General features: G+C 43.4%; 1 protein-coding gene across 1 annotated transcript in view; it reads left to right on the top strand.

The window, feature by feature from the left end:
* Window positions 1–12,424, top strand: part of LOC137538785 (neural-cadherin-like) — a 242,347-nt gene that overhangs the window by 156,647 nt on the left and 73,276 nt on the right. The gene's annotated exons all lie outside the window — the stretch shown is intronic.

The raw sequence follows: 12,424 nt of genomic DNA on the forward strand, positions 1-12,424 counted from the left end.
AATCCTCACTCTACCACTATTAGTAGTTTCTGTAGTCTCATAGTGGGGCATTCTGTTCTCACCCTCCCTCTGTTTTCCGTGGTAGAGATCCAGGGGTGTCACTGTAGAGGAGAAGCCCCTGTCACTGCAGAGGGGCCCAGAGCTGTGTGAGGCCCAACTACAAGCCTTCTCTGCTTCAAATACAGGAGTCTATCCTCCAGATCAGATGTGTGTCAACACTTGTTATGGGTGTGACTGTGGAAATCATGATGGTCACACATGTTCTATAACCCTTGAAAGATGCCCCCCCCCCCCAGGCTGTGAGGGTCACCAATGAAGGCAAGGGAAGAGGTGTGAACCATGGGGGGGCATCACATATCTGTTCAGGGGCTCCATGCTTTGTATTTAGACCCCTGGGCAGAACAGGTTGTCCTGTAAACAAACAGCTGTAGAGCAATTGTTACCTGAGAGCATCAAGAAAAATTGCATGCAAGCAAGTTCCTCAGCACACCAGCCATAGTTTTAGATGCAACGCACATTTTACTGTACACTATTCCACATCTGATTCCAACAATTGTTTCAGGGGCAACGTAGGGTCCCCCTTTCTCAAGGCATGTGGTATAATGCAAACACACAAGTAACACTTTACTAGACGTCACCAATCACGTGCTGCTAGACTCTTGGAGCCTCCTATCGGCATAGCAGTGATGCAATACGAGGGAGGAGCAGAGCCAGGCGCCAATCCAATGGAATCGGAGGGCGGCTTGTCAGCGCCCTCTGTTGCCTAGCAACGTCTTGTGAGCCACTGGTGGCAGGGAAACTTCCCGGGGCGAGTGCTCTGACCGGCTAATGATGCTGTCAGTCACTGGCCAACGGTCCCAGGATGGAATGGCGGCGGTTGGACATTTGAATGTATGTGGCTGTCGCCTCTTTGTGGATCACATCTTATTAGACCAGCTCGGAGTATGATAAGGTACAGTAGCACTGTGTGCACTGACATCTGTATTATTGATGTATATGGTCTAGATCTGAGTTCCCCAACCCTATCCTCAAGGCCCACCAACAGTGCATGTTTTGCAGAAAACCACAAACATGCACAGGTGAGGTAATTAGTGTCTCAGCAGAGCTGATTAGCTACCTCTGTGGATTTCCACAAAACATGCACTGTTTGTGGGCCTGAGAACAGGGTTGGGGAACACTGGTCTAGATTGCCAAGATATTTAATATTGATGAATCGTTTACGTGTTGATTAGGAGGGAATTTGTTAATGATGATGTCACTAACTGTTTGATTTGGGGTGGAATTTGGGAACTTATTTGGTTGGTATATAAAGTGTTACTTATGTGTTTGCATTATACAACATGCCTTGAAAAGGGGGGACCCTGCGTGGCCCCCCAAATAATTGTCAGAAGAACCAAATGTAGAATAGTGCACAATAAAATGTGCGTTGCATCTAAAACTATGTCTGGTGTGCTGAAGAACTTGGTTGCTTATGATTGAAGTGAGACATTGCCTTCGTCACAGGATCAAGCACCCAACATCGGATGGAGTGCCTGCTTATTTTCACACAAGAAAAATGGCATGTGATGACAACTACCTTGCTTGTGCTTGTAGCCTAATTACCCATCAATTCTGCATACGTAAGACCTTGCTACCGGAGGCTTGGTTTAGGTCTGTAGGAACATTAGTGAGGCAAGTTTCCAATATCAATCCAAACTTTTAAGGACAACCTCTGTTTTTGCGCGTTATCTTAATTAGCGGAAGCTTTTGGTTAATTGCCTTAATCCAACTTCCAATATTAGATGCCTCTGGAGTAATTCACTTCAGGGCAGCTTAAAGAATAAGCTATGTTTGGTGTCATTGGTAGGTCAGCCCGAGAAATGCATCATCCTGATGGAATATCTCTGTCCAAAGTTCCCAAATTGCATTGCCAAAATGTGATCAGGGGTACCTTTACTCACTTAGCTCCCGGGACAGCACTTGGCGTAATTCTTTCAAGACATACTGGAGTTAAAGCGACCATGCACTACATGGTGGCGGACTGATCTGGCAAATGACTGTTTTATCCCTATTGGGAATTTGGTTGAGAAGTAACAATAACAATAATATTTATATAGCGCTTTTCTCCCTGGGGACTCAAAGCGCTGTGACCCTGCATTATGCAGTCTCAAAGGCTCGGGAAAAGAGGTGAGTTTTTAGCCTTTTTTTAAAGCTGTCCAGAGAAGGAGCCTCTCGTACTGATTGTGTAAGTGAGTTCCATAGAGTAGGGGCTGCGTAGGAAAAGGCCCGAGCACCAAATGTTAAGTGTATCCTGGGAATAACCAGCTTCATCTTGTTGGCAGAGCGGAGGGTGCGTGGAGGGGCATAAAGTTCCAATAGATCCGCTATGTATTTGGGTCCCATGTGGTGTAGAGCCTTGAATGTCAGCAGGCAGATCTTAAAATTGATTCTCCATTTTACTGGCAACCAGTGAAGAGTTTGCAGTACTGGGGTGATGTGTGAGCTGCGGGGGGCATTGGCTAGGAGTCTGGCTGCAGCATTCTGTACTAGCTGTAAAGGGCGCAGAGCCTTATCTGTAGATCCGATGAACAGGGCGTTGCAGTAGTCTAGGCGGGAAGTACCGAATGTCTGACCTTACACCATTTGATCTTGCTCAGATTTCAGCAGAAAGTTAATCGATCACCAATCAAACCTCTCTCAACGCTAAATTTGAACTGACTGATGCCAAGGGCCTCCAATATCCATTGCTTATTCCCCCACTAACGATACACACATGTGTTGGGCTGACCTTGCTGAACGTGGTCAGGATGTAGAGTCAGCGGATCACTATTGGGGGGCACATTCGCTACTATCTGGTGTGAGTGGTGAGGGGGTGCAAAAACACATACATATGTTTCGGTCACGTTTCATTTGGGCGCAGGGAGAGATGGCTCTCCTGTGCTCAAGGCCGGATGTATACTTTTTCCGCCCCTTGGCCAATTATTTTGGGGATCCCTTTAAATTTGTAGCAGTGCCCCTCCCATTCTAGGTGTAGCCGGGGCCGGTTCTCTCATGAATCAAGGTAAAACATTTGCATCAGGCGCAGAGATTTCAGGGGCAGCATGTTTGTACTGTGTTTTCACTAACAGCAGTCAGAGTATGAGGAGAAGCGAAAGGAGAGCAAGGTGAAGAGGTCATCATTGGGGGAAAAGCAGCTTGTTTTGCTGTGTGAGGAGTCTGACAGTGAGTTAGGAGGGAAGAGGCAGGAGAACAGCAGTGTTTCATTTGACTTGCACAGCAGAAGGGAGGAGGTGGCACTGCTGTCCTGACTGAGGAGGAATGGAGTGGCTGAGGGTAAACAGGTTGTTTGTCACAGACTCACAGCCAGCCAGAGTGTTATTGCGTTGAGCTGCAGCATGTCATGTGAGTACATTAAATAAAGTAGAGCAAATTGTCGGGTGCTGTGCGATCATTCCAAATCCGGGGGCGCATCCTCACAAGTTTGCCTCAGGCAGCAAAAAGTCTAGAGCCGGCCCTGGGTGTGGCCCCCTCTTCCATGTGTAACATTTAGCCCCTGTCATTCATGTACAGCTACTTTGGACATCAGCTTCCCTTTTCATGTGTTGCTCCCCATTTGCAGCCTTCTCTTTCATATGTAGCAACCCCTATTTCATGTCCAGGTGCCCCCTCGGGCTGCAGCCGCCCAAGGCATGGGCCTTTGTTGCCTTTCCCGAAATATGGCCCTGCCTGCTCAAAGTAATCTCAGGAAATAAAACAAAAATACTCCCCTAATGATTACCTAATTTCTTCCTTTTTGCACAAAATTCGAGGTCCGACTTTTGCTTGCACCCGAAGTATGGTGATTTTATTATGTTGCTCAATTTTGGCACAGCGCAGGTGGGTGCCAAAATAACAACAACAACCCTGATATTTATTGTGGCGCTTCTGAAGTCTGAACAGCAGATCTTATTCTGGGTCAGTGATTCAATCTGGGCCAGTGATTCAGATAAAAAGTTGGAATAAACATAGAAGCTTTATTTTTTTTCCTCCTACTGCGGAGTTCCTTTAAGAACATAATAAGATCAGGAAATAAAATGTTCCTGAGTGTTCCGTTGCTGCGAGATGATAACCTGACCGAATTAATTTCCTATTCCATACGCCAACCTCCCACCCCGCAATTCAAATGATGTTATTTTTTTTCCCTCTTTCTCTCTCTCTCTCTCGCCTTTAAATCACATAAAATAATATGTCTCCCTGTTTCCATCGCTCCCTCATTGTTGCTCTAGTTGTCAGTAAAAAGCCATTAATCCTCCCTTCCGCCTGGATTTTTGTGTCCCAAATGCATTATTTTGCATTTATTGGCATTCAAATGTAGCGGTCACCCTTTCGCTCATTCCTCTAATTTACTGAAACCATTAATCTTGATGGTTTTTGCTCCCTTGGAATGTCAGCCGCGTTCAATGCCGCGATCTGCCCTAATAGCAGGAAAGCATCGTAATGCTATTCGGCTTTGTGGCGAGAACCGAGCTGATTATACGGAACGCCAGGCCGACCGCGTGACAACACGTTTCACTTCTGAAATAAAGGTCAGCGCGTCGGCAAGGTGTTTGTCTGAGAAACTGCCCAAAAGGCAGTAATGCCGCATTAGCTGTGCAGCGCAGGACAAGTTAGTGTGCGCCATTGTTTAGAGGTTTAAGGTTGGGAAGGGTGAAGGTGAAAGGTAATGAGGCTCAGGGTTAGGCCCAGCAGCAGTAGTGACACATCCCTATAGCACACATACGCATAGGGGGCGCTATACTGGGGCACTGGCCTCCCTGGGAATCACTGTGCCCCCTACTGATTGCCCCCCTCCCCTGTTCAGTAACATATAGATAACTGTTTCCACACTCCAGCAGAGTACAGTGAACAGGATAGGGTCTGTAAAAAAACTCTCCATGTCAGCCTGAGTCTATGTAGCTATTAAGTAAACCAATGGTCTTATCTATTTGCCATAAATACTCCGCAATCCCTGCAAGATCCATTATAATTCTGGTGTCTGGATGACAGTTATGCCAAGTGCCCACCATACAATTTTCTGTTAGATTTTCTGGTAGATTTACCTACTAGATAGATTTTATCCAACATGTTGCATGCAGGTAAATCTAACAGAAAATTGTGTGGTGTGTACCTAGCAGCCTTTGATGAAATGATGCCATGCTATGTACACACCATATAATTTTCTGTTACATTTACCTGTTAAATATATTTTTTCCAACATGTTGGAAAAAATGTATCTGGCAGGTAAATCTAATATAAAATCTAACAAAATTGTATGGTGTGTACCGAGCAATTATATTTACAAAAAAAGTCTGTCTGTCCACCCAGGAGCAGCTTGCTAGCAAGTAAGGATTAAAGCATGCTAGCAAACTAGCTAAGTACATCTGTAGGTAACTTTTCTTCCATAATAGCACCATCATTTGGACAATCTGCTCTGCTCAAACGTCTATCTGTGATGTTTTTATTTGGTTCCGATCATTATTAAACTAGTTAGCCTTAATTTTATCACCGCAGTGATAATATCTAAAGCTTGCCATACAGACATTGATTCTTATCACCCAAGTGGGCCCCACCAGCCAACCAGCGTGCCCCCTTTATGCCCCTTTTGGCAGGTTATAAAATCACAATTTGAACTTACCTGGGGCTTCCTCCAGCCCATCGTCTGCTGAAAAGTCCCCCAGCGTCCTCCTGGCTCCTCTCCTGGTTCTGCTGGCAGCTTCGTTAATTGGCAACTTCCACCTGAAGTCGCCAGTAGGAGTCCCCACCGCGCACATTACGCGTCATCACGCTGGCTGGCGTGATAGTCCTGCGCATGCACAGTTCAGAGTTAAAGAACCGCGCTTGCGCAGATCCTGTAACTGCGTGGCGGGAACTCGTACTGGCAGAATTATTAACGGAGCTGCCAGCGGGACCGGGAGAGGAGCCAGGAGGACGCTGGGGGACCTTGCGGCCTTCGGTGGGCTGGAGGAAGCCACAGGTAAGTTCAAATTGTAATTTTAAAACCTGCTCGGGGTCCCTTTAACAGTGTGCTGACCAGGAAACTGTTATGGCGTAATGGCCATTTTCAAGATGGAGGACGGAGAATTCAATTGATCACGGTGGACAAACAGCACGCAGGAGAGGAGAAAAAGATTGAGGATGAGGAGTAGACTACACAGGAGGTAAGTATGACGTGTGTTTGTTTATTTTGACTTTTAATTTTCAGTTCAGGATTGCTTTAAAGTGGTCTGAAACTCCGACATAACATTCAATAAAAATGTGTTTTCCTACTTTTTATTACTGATACAGTTCTCATATCTGATTTTGCGTACACGTAATATTGTCTGTTTACAAATTACAAGTTTCTAAAGTGTAGTTTATCTTGCCCTGAAACCTGCCCTGAAACCTGCCATTGCATTGTATTCTTTTTCTTTTATAACTGTTTTTTATTATATATTAAAATCTTTTAATGAGCTATCTGAACACTGTTTGTGCCTGAAGCAGAGACAGTTTCTCAGAGAGTGCTTGTTTACATTCCAGTGTTGATACATTTGTGTTTAACAAGAAAAAAAGACACTGTTCTCTCCAGTTTGGATGCGGATTTGAAGCTGAATAGCAGGAGAAAGTGCTTTGTTTAACCATTTCAGTGATCTTCTGCTAAAATTATTTTCTGGGATAGTAGCTTTCAAGCTGTGAGGAATCAGACCACTTTAAGGGCAAAAAAAAAATTTCCAAATGGATACTGAGGAGAGGTCATGTGACCGTCTTCTGCTGCTTCATATGGGCAGTTGCTTTGGGTGCAAGGGAACTTCGGAGAACTCCTTTCCTTTTGACTGAAATTAAGCCTGTATTTTTTTTCCGCGAAGCTCAATTCTCTGTGTGAACGCTTAAGTAGGCTAATGAGATGTAGAATAAACGAGCTAATATGTATTAATCACTATAAATCTTCAGCGTTCTCCTGCGCGCGCGGATGGCTGGTGGCAGTTTTAGCCGTGAGTAAGTGCGCACGTTGATGGGAATGAATAATATATAATGAGGGCCCCACGTTGTCACACTCGGTTTATGTCTCGCTGAATTCACACCGTTGAGAGAAATTGTTAGTGAATTATTATCATCATTATGCAGAACAGTATTTCAGTTTCAAGTTATTTGGCCACTCAGATGATATTCGTGGAATGCCGAGCGGCAGAAGCGGCGTCCGTCGGCAGAGTGGGGCAGCCAGTAGGAGGTGAGTACCGATCATCGTTCTTTCCTCGGAACTCGGTGATTGGGTGACAGAGGGAGAGATTTAATTAGTTGCAATATGTTACAGCTCTCCACACATGATCGCTGATCTTTACAGAACGTCTTATGGCGAGCGTGACAGCGCCACTTTGTTTATCCGCTTGTGTGACTGGGGCTATATTTCCCTTACAGCTAGATATGGGCAATGCCATGCCAATAATTACATCACGACAGAGGCGCTTGGTATAACCTAGATCTGCTAATTAATTAATTAGGTTAAATAAACGGAAATAAAATGGTAAAATACCGTCTATAACAACAAACGAATTCTGAAAAAAACATCAAATTGCGTCTATAACAAAAACGATATTTACACTTGTATTAAGCATAGCAATGCAATGGTAGGTTTTACAGATATTTTACTGTAATTATACCTAACTGTAGGCTCACACAGATCTCTCCCTATCCCTATCCCCTAGACCCCCTCTTTGTTTAAATATACAGAATTTAATAAATTGTATATATTACATATATTATGCTGTAACTATACTTAACCTTACTCACACACAGAGCCCTCCCTGTACCTATCCCTAACCCCTAGACCCCCCTGGTGGTGCCTAACCCTAAGACCCCCCTGGTGGTGCCTAACCCTAAGACCCCCCTGGTGGTGCCTAACCCTAAGACCCCCCTGGTGGTGCCTAACCCTAACCACCCCCCTGGTGGTGCCTAACCCTAACCACCCCCCTGGCGGTGCCTAACTCTAACCACCCCCCTGGTGGTGCCTAACCCTAACCACCCCCCTGGGGGTGCCTAACCCTAACCACCCCCCTGGGGTGCCTAACCCTAAGACCCCCCTGGTGGTGCCTAACCCTAAGACCCCCCTGGTGGTGCCTAAACCTAAGCAACTCCCTAGTGGTGCCTAACCCTAACCACTCCCTGGTTGCGTATATTATACTGTAACTATACCTAACCCTCCCTGTAACTATCCCTAACCCCTAGACCGCCCTGGTAATGCCTAAACCTAACCATCCCCACCGCACAAACACTCTAAACACATATAAACAATAATATATTTAATCCTTAAAAAACTTCTCTACAAATAACATGAATAAAATAATGTATCTTCTCTACAAATAACTTCAATAAAATAATTTATATATTTGTATGTATGTATAGAATAAATAGCCTTAAAAAAGCCTTAAAATCACATGTACATTAATATTATAAATAGAGAAAAGAATATATAAATATATACAATACAATAGATAGCCTTACAAGCATTAGAAATCTTAAAATAACAGTAATATTAAAAGCGATATTTTAGTAACTATAATCAACGCATTATAAGAGTAAAAACAAAGTTAATACCAAAAGCGATGTATTTCTAATACAATAAGGTTGAAAACGGTATTTAAGCATTATACGTATGAAAACGAATTTTTAAATGATCAAAGAAGTGTAAACGAAAATTTAGTTGTTATACTTTTGTAACTTTTGTAAAACTTTAAAACTAAAAATAAGTTAAAACTGATATAAGCGAAATTAAAAAACGAAAAAATAAGTATAACACAAAGTCAAAACTAACTTGTAAACGATATTTGTTATAAACCTTATTTTGTAAACGAAAACTATTGTTACCACGATCCCTGTAATCGCTATTTCTCGGGCGCCCTATTTTCCTGCCGGGCGCCGAATAGCCGATATTTTGCATTGCAGTCTATGGCGGCGCCCTTTTCGTCCACTATTCCTGTGCGCCCTTTTTTACTAGCCCGCCCCGTGGCTGCCTGTATTGGGGAGGAGAGGAGGCAGGTGGGAGGAGAGAGAACGGAAGCCGGCGGCTTCACCCGTTACATTGCTGCCGGCTTCATTTCATTAAATTAACTAACATTTACTACATTTGGCCAGAGACGGACAGAAAATACATTAATCTTAACAGGAATCATTCAATTTCTAACATTGGCCGTAGTGCAGCGGCCACTTCGCACATTGACCGGTCAGAACCCGAAGTGGCCACACTTCGGGTTCTGGCTGTAACATATACACCATATTACCCAGGTTTAGAGGACAAAAAAACCAGGGTGAAAAAATATATTAAACCTGGTGCATGGATGGTGAAGAGGCATCTTGTGGATTATGCCCCCTTGTGCCTCCCTGTGTCCTCCTCTGTCCGCTTGTGTCCTTCTTGTGTCCCTCATGTGTTTGCCTCTGTCCTCCTTGTGTCCTCCACCTTCCTAGTGATGCTTGGTCTAGGCTATTTAGATATGCAGAATACTTCCCCCAGAGCCTTCTGGGAGACTAGTCATTGTTTTCACTGGCTTCGGAATTCCCAGAAACAAACATTCTGCAGTGATGCACCTGACAGTACTAAAGATGTCACCACCAGCGATACATTTCAGAATGTAAATCAGGGTGAGGAAAGTTTTTTTTACAATGGGCAAACACTGACTAAATCATTTATAAATTAAAGCGGAATATAACCCTGCATTTCAACTTTGCTCTAAAACATTATTTACAGCATATTATATGCAACCAGCATTTTTTTTTTTACTAGACCAGCATTGGAAGGGTTACATACTGAGCTTTAAAGTTCCGTGGAGAAAAATGCAGACGCATCCGAAGTTTAGTTTGATTTAAGTAAACACAATGTAACAAGTGTGGAATGTGACACACACTGTGCAGGAGCTCCCGGACACAGAGAGAGCGAGAGAGAGTGAGTCACATTCCTCACTTGTTACATTGTGTTTACTTAAATGTATCTATCTAAACTGCGGATGCGTCTGCATTTCTCTCCACGGAACTTTAAAGCTCTGCTTGTAACCCTTCCAATGCTGATCTAGTAAAAAAAAATGCTGGTTGCATATAATATGCTGTAAATAATGTTTTAGAGCAAAGTTGAAATGCAGGGTTATATTCCGCTTTAATATGATAAAAAAAAGCAATTATATTCTTTACGTTATTTTCACTACAGTTCCTCTTTAAAATACAGCACAGAGGGCAACACATCCGAAGTGGCTTCTCTCCACAAACCATTTCCTAAGTTTTGAACCCCCCAGAGGGACAGTTGGTGATGGAACTGTTGGCATTTGCTGCATACATGAATAATAATGATCATTTTAATAAATCCAGGCTGGAGACTGCAGGGTGACTTAGGATCCTCCATAATCTACAGCTCGGGACAACTCGTAAATTATGCCCAATGTTGTCTCAGGGAAGAACTGTGGAAACAGGAACACCCGAGGGGTAACCGCAAGTCTAATTTATTAGTAATTGATTGCTGTGCATCAGGCAAGCCCAGCCGCATGTTATAGGAGATAGGGGATGATGTATAAGCTACTCACCAATAATTACATTTTATTTCATTTTTTTAAAAGGACAGCTGGACTGAGCGGGATATGGAGGCTGACAAATTTATTTCCTTTTAAACAATACAGATTGCCTGGCTGTCATACTGATCCACTGTCTCTATGACTTTTAGGGCCTGTTTTCACCATATGCCGCGTAGGTTTCTGAATCGGACGAAGCACCCCTGATGCTATAGCTGACACTATAGGGAGTCGTATGTAGTCTGCGGAAAACTGCAGCCAACATGCGATTTGGATGTAGCCTATTGAGTTCATCCGCATCCGGAATTGCACGCGGTAAACGGCCATGATTGGCGGCTAGTGGAAATAGGCCCTTAACCCATAATGATCGCAACCCCGCCGGCGGGTCCACGCCATCTGGTGCGCACTGCGCCTGAGCAGTAGTTGTGCACAGGCACCAGATGGCGTGGTCGCACCAACACGAGTGCCCGCGCAGACGCAGAAGAGCTGACCCCACCGGCATCACGGGCGGCCAGCAGGACAGTGAGGAGAACCGGGGCTGCGGCGAGGGACTGAGACGGCTGCTAGGGGCTGGAAAATGCCCCATGTGAGTAAAATCTGTTTAATCCCCCTCACAGCAGAAGTCATTTAAAGGAGAAAAACTTCAAAATACAAAGCGGTTAAGAAATAATGTTTTTCCCCCATAGATACAACCATAACTGGTTTGGATTTGATTGGAGTTCTTAATGCTGTGGATCGATTAAATACTAAAGCAAACCAAAGAGAATACTACACTATTTGGCAGTGGCATTGCTGGTGTTTTCTGTTCTTTTTTCTTTTCCCAGTTCCTGAGGTTCATCACCCAAATTTAATTGACTGGACATCTCTCAACAAGCTGTACACTGACTACTGTACATTGTATCAGTGTCATATCTTCAGTGTTGTCCCATAAAAAAGTATAATACAATATTTTGCAAAAATGTGAAACTTTTGTGAGATACTGCAGTTATCAGTAAGTTATCAGTTATCATATCAGTAATAATGGTTGTTCACTATTGTTATATTTTGTGTTGTGTTGTCATTGGAGTCAATTGGCTTGTTAGGACTTGGGTTGCATATAATACAGAATGGTTGTGCATTAAAGGGGCACTATAGCGAAAATTATGCTGTTCTATTATTCCCACATCATTTATTTAATATGGACAGCATAACTTTTACCATAGAGTTTGTGTTAAAAAAAAAAAGCTTTAAACACATCTCTACCGCCTTACACATCTAAGCTGCCAGCTCAGACGCAGCTCAGACAGTGTCAGCAGCTGTTAAGCAAAGAGCCAGTCTGTTGGATTCGTATTACTAATGATGGCAGCTTAGATGTGTAGGGAGGAAGAGATGTGTTTAAAGCTTTTTTTTTTTTTTAACACAAACTCTGTGGTGAAAGTTATGCTGTCCATATTAAATAAATGATGTGGGGGAAATGGAACAGCATAATTTTTGCCATACTGCCCCTTAAAACCACTAACCGTGTTTGTGGTAGTATATCTATGCCCTGTGGGAAGATACTCGTCTACTTATTTTAATGAGCAGCGTGCCATACATTGTACTAGGGAAATATTTTAAATGTTGTAATAACTGGGACAAATTGGCAATTAAAGAAGGTGTTTTTTAATGAAAGTAGCAAGTATTATTTTAAAACTATAATGGCCAAAAACTGACTCATAGAAGACTGACTCAGCTATAATCATAAAACCTCTGACTGAATGCTCAGTCAGAGGTTTTATCACAGCTGGTAACAGGCAGACTGAGCAGTGAAGAATGAAACAAAGAACAGGGTAGGTGTTTACTGTCATGTTCCTATTGATACATATAGTAAAATACATGAGGGTGCTTCATTTCTGGTTCTCTTTAAGAAAGAGTGAAAAATGATT

This window comes from Hyperolius riggenbachi, chromosome 11 (assembly GCF_040937935.1).
Source record: "Hyperolius riggenbachi isolate aHypRig1 chromosome 11, aHypRig1.pri, whole genome shotgun sequence".
Lineage (NCBI taxonomy): Eukaryota > Metazoa > Chordata > Amphibia > Anura > Hyperoliidae > Hyperolius > Hyperolius riggenbachi.